The 5,481-nt window shown below is 33.1% G+C and overlaps 1 long non-coding RNA gene across 1 annotated transcript; it reads right to left on the bottom strand.

Moving 5' to 3' along the window:
- Positions 1 to 2,489: 2,489 nt before the first annotated feature.
- On the bottom strand, positions 2,490 to 5,021 carry LOC113475656. The gene is made up of 3 exons (XR_003397406.1): positions 3,558 to 5,021; positions 3,199 to 3,407; positions 2,490 to 2,768 (listed from the first exon to the last, which is right to left on the bottom strand). It is a non-coding gene; the product is annotated as an uncharacterized LOC113475656 (long non-coding RNA).
- Positions 5,022 to 5,481: the final 460 nt, after the last annotated feature.

Consider the following 5,481-nt stretch of genomic DNA (forward strand, 5'->3'; position numbering starts at 1 on the left):
TGTACAGTTACACGACCATTGTTACGTCACGAAAATGTGATGTCACGAAAATTGTGACTTCACGAAAACAGACTGCACAATTGTGCAACCTGTCAAATGTACGCCACACATTGTAAATATCAATTGAATATTTTTCCGAGTAAACTTTTGAATAAAGAGTGCGGAAAAAGGTTTATTAAGGAAATAGAACCACATGTGTCATTTGAATGTAGTTGTGGTTTTGAGTATGAATACTATGTCGATATTGGTGTTAATAATAATAAATTTAATAATAAGTTTCCAAGAAAATCTTAATATTAAATTTCCAATTACTGTAAACTTTTGCAACCTTTACTATCGTATTAAGTGCTAAGCCACACGGCGGATCCTACCGGACAGTGGTTAATAGCAACGATAAAGATTAACAACATGATATTAACCATAGCACACATATAAAGGAGAGACGTGATACACTCTCTTTCCTTCGCGTGATGTTCCTGTTTACTATTGTAGTCAATGGGATCCAGCGCGTTGTATGTAGTTGTTCTTCGTTTTTTGACTTAATTTAGATTGATGGGAAAAAATAGGTATTTTCAAGAATATATATATTTCTAACAAACCGTTTGTTTGAACCTTTTCAATTAAATATATTGAATATAGAAATTTTGTAAACAAACACTATACTGCGTTAACATACCAAATATCTAAACTTGCCTAGTAAACTGGAACAGTTGGTGCAGTTTTTGAAATAAACACGTAAAACTTCCTAAAACCACTGTGCGCCCATCTTTTACAATGGAGACCAAGCGAAATGGGGACAGAGTTTAAATCATATTTTTTATTACAAATTCCTGCTAGCTTTCCAACAACAGCTTCTGCTATAGGATTTGTATTTGGTTTATAGAAAAAAAAGACTTTGAAATAGCCTTCTCTATCAATCCTGTGACTCAATTGTGGTAGATTAGGGCAATAAACTGTCGATCAAACACAAATAAGAATTAAACACTCGCAGCTGCTAAATTCCATGCTATTTAGAGCTCATAAGATAGAGCCATTTCTAGCAGAAAAGCAATAACACATATTTAACACAACTTTAGTGAATACCAATACGGTTTGTTAAAAATATGTATATATGTTTGGAAAAGGTTATTTACCCCTTGTATCCCATTGACTACAATAGTAAAACGGGATCGTTCCGCGGTCACGTGACCATTGAAAAAAGCGCAACAGCTCTGTTCTTTACCGACATTGGAGATGCGCGCCCTACTTTTTTTATTTCTGTGAACACAACGGACGAAAACAACAGCTACGCCTATAGATATCATATATATAACTAGATTTCGCATCTGGTGTTCAAAATTGAAGCCAATTTAAACGCGCCATTTTGAATCGTATGTGACCCACTTGTCTATTATCGCATATTCGTAATGTGTTTTTTGGGTTAGTTTTAGGCAGGAAATACCAAAGTTAGTATAGACCAAGTTAGGAAACGGATTGTAAAACAACGAGTCTTGTTATCCATTGTCTCGCGTCTATGACGTCATAGTCGCCACCATTACGGAGCCCACGGCATAGCATTTTATCATTGCTGGGTGCTGTTTTTCGTTTAAATATTGCGATTTTTTAAAAACCAAGCACTTCTGCGCGTAAAAATGGCTTTCTACTAATGTTATATCTTATCACAATAATAAACCTCACAGAAATAATCAACTTTTATTGAACACTCAATCGATTCAAGAGTAAAAAAACAGAAAATATCAAGTTTACTAACCAAAAACATAAAAGAACGTGTTTAAAATATAAAAATACAAACAAAAACGCATAACATTACCATAAACTGGTGTATCTAGCTGCAGTTTTGCATGTAAATTGCCGTGATTTTACTTTTTGGCTCACAAACTCAACGTGTATACCCGGCAACGAAACTTAAGGTATCTTTGTAAAATTTGCCTAATATCGAAGTGACATTGAGGAAAACAATACTGAGTTACTATTTTGGTTCCTTTGCTTGAATTAGTAAGCTACCTTTTCTGCGTTCCGGGTCTTTATGAAATCGGAAAACGCGAACACCTTATCTGCTAGTACTTAAGCAGTTGGGAGCTGCATGTCCACTCATGTTGGATTATAAATGTAGTAGGGTATGGCTCTGTAGGTTCGTAGGTATGATCATATATTATTATGTAAACTAAGCTGATTGCTGCTAGTCTTAATCGCCAACGTAAAGTACCCTGTTAAACCACACTGTACGCCGAAAACCAGTCAAAATACTAATTTACTCCACATTAATTCCTAGATTTAATATTATATAACAAGATTTATATTAGAAATTATATTTTATATGTTAAAACAACCGCTATACGTGTTTTTAGCTTTGTATCGCTTACAAGAACTAAATGAACACATGCCGACCATGCATTTGTATAGGCGATTCACGCTCTGTGGGCTCCGTAATGGCGGACACGAGCGCCGTTTCCTAACTTGGTCTATACTAACTTTGGGAAATACTAGTGTAAACTAAACAAAAAGTTAACCTACGTCGGATTTTATTTTACTGAGTCTGTAATTATATACCTTTAAGCTTTTGCGTTTTTAAAACCGACATTTGACCCAACTTTTACTGACGATTTACGTGAGAAACTTTTAAATCCAAACATAGTTTAGCAAGGTGTTGCCATAATCCGGCAGTCTTCCAGTTAGTTATTTATATTTACTTGTTGGTGATTTGTTTCCAGTGAAGAGCATCAGTGGTGGAAACTAATCTCTCTCTACCAGCCACTCAATCCAGGTCTCTGCGACACATAATTTGTGGCCAGTAAATCTTAGGTAACTAAACAGTACTAGCTCATAGCACACCTGCAAAGATTATATTATCATAACAAGATTTTTATATTAGGAGATTTCCAATATAATATATCATTATCTAGTTAATTTCACTGTGAACTGGTCACTCATGGTCTTAAAAACAGCTTGCTGGCTCCAACAGGATAAAGAAAATATGCTATCTCCGTATATGCAACTATTGACTACAAATTTTTAAAATATTTGATTGATTTCTAATTGATTTTAAAATTTAATTTAAAAAAATATATATATACTTCTAGGAAACAAAATATAAATATCTATTAGACTACTAGTACTACTATAAAGTGTTTTGTACTGCAATAAACAATATTGCTATTGGTGATTGAACAGGACCAATTTATTTAACTTTGTTCATACCAATTGTCCAGCAACAGTTCGATTGAATTTCTTTCCTGGATGATAAAACCGAATGTTGCAATATGCCAATGCAAGTGATGATTTGATGAGATGAAATACATGGTTGTTCTTGTCCATAACATAAGAATCAGTCATATGATCATTTAGTTCATACAACTGACTGTTATCCGACAAAACAGATGCGACAATAGCTAATGGCATCCCTTTACCTACAAGGATAACAATTTAAGCTATGTGAATGTGTTGTAAGATACGATAGAATAAATTATTTTTTATTGTTTAAATATAGTTTCTTAATTATTGTATAGGTATATATGGTTTATAAAGAAAGAACTGCAAAGTTAAGGCCATACCCATACCTTCATTTATGGTAATTTCCCCTTGCTAGTTAAAAGAAGCCCCTCAACTTTTATTTCAGTTTCTTCGCAAACTTTTATTGTACTGTTTGTAGATTTATATAATCTGTTGTGTTGTCCTATCTTCTTTTCTAAAATATGATTTTCTTGCTTTTAGTTGCAAACACTGTCTGTATGATCATCAGGACTCAAGAGTGATAAGTTTGTGAATGGGGTTTCTTTATTGCCGTATACCCGTCTCTTTATTTGCATTACCTTCAATAACGATTCTCCTCAACCTTTCTTCCTTTACTGCATCCAAATGCACTGCATTGCGTTTCCTGTTTTGACATAATGTTGATATAAAACTTCTTTGAAAATAAACTTGTATGTACAGTGTAGTTTGTTTTCTCATATACTACTCTACCACTACCACTATATTATATTTGTATGAAAGCACCATTCATAATAAACAACTATTGACTAATACATCTATAAGAATAAATTGATAAAAATTCTCACATAATTTCAATAACCAATCAATTGAAAACGTTTATCAATGCCTGTTATTTGAAATCCAGTAAAATACAAACATTGCAAATATTTTTCTGGTGCTAGCGAAGAATCCTTATATTATATGCTAACTACTAACCCATAACTACCAGCCACTAACACTTCCCACCAGCCTAATGTGTAACGTATCGGAGGATTTTTTACTAGTGTCCACCTTCCCTCTACTATAAAATGCAATATTAATATAAATATTGGGTGTCTGGACAATACTAGTACCAATAATTTAAACTTTTCAGGGCGTTTTTAATCATATGTAAACTTTTTGTTTAAATTAAATAAGTTTTTAACCTTTAAAAAAAGTATTATTCTTAACTAGAATAAATTACCAATAGATAAATTTTAAACAACTGACTGGAAGACTGCCGGATTATGGCAACACCTTGTTAAACTGTTTTAGGATTTTAAAGTTTCTCACGTAAATCGTCAGTAAAAGTTGGGTTAATCGTCGCTTTTAAAAACGCAAAAGCATAAGAGTTTAAAAATCTGCCGTAGGTTAACTTTTGGTGCAGATTAAATTAGTTTTTCATGCCTAAAACTAACCCAAAAAACACATTACGAATATGCGATAATAGACAAGTGGGTTACATACGATTCAAAATGGCGCGCTTCAATAGACCACTTGCCACAAAAATATCGATAGGTAGCGACCGAGAGGATGTCTTCCAAGCTAAGTCCATAGCAACGTGTCTTTTTGCATTGATTTAGCAAGGTTATGCGAAGTTTTTTTTTTAAACTATGCTTGTGCGGTCGGTTCTTGTAATAATACTTCCACGTATAGTAGGGGTAGATATTGTTAAAGATATGGTGTATCAGGTTCGTTATTAAATTTAGGTTTTATCACTTATTGGGGTAATTTTATGTCTGTGCTGATATACGCAGTAAAGATTTACAAACAGAAAAATTATGTTGCCATTATTTTATTATTAAGCTAAACAGCCTAAACTATAATATGTTAGTTTATTATAAGCCAGACACAGACCAACATCATACTTCAGCACCTGCAGGCTGCAATTCCATACACAGACCCAGTCTTTTTTGACAAAAAAAAACAGAAGAAGGTTTATTATTAGTGATATTTTATCTGATGTTAATTCATCATTTTACTATACTAGTAACTATAGTGCAGAGTTGCATTTTTTTAAATTTAGTATTATGTTGGTTACTTTTTAGGGCTCTTAGTAAAGAAGTTGGAGCTGATTTTTCAATTTGTTAAAACAAAAGCAAGCATAATGAATTATTGGCATAGCAGTAATAGACCTTTCCACAGGTATACAGTTTGGATTGATTATTAGTTGGACATTTAAACAAACAGATATATTCTTGTGTAGATAATTACCAAGAAGACAAGAGTCTACATCAATTTATCAGTTGCAAG

This window comes from Ciona intestinalis, unplaced genomic scaffold, assembly GCF_000224145.3.
Source record: "Ciona intestinalis unplaced genomic scaffold, KH HT001119.1, whole genome shotgun sequence".
NCBI classification, from domain to species: Eukaryota; Metazoa; Chordata; class Ascidiacea; order Phlebobranchia; family Cionidae; genus Ciona; species Ciona intestinalis.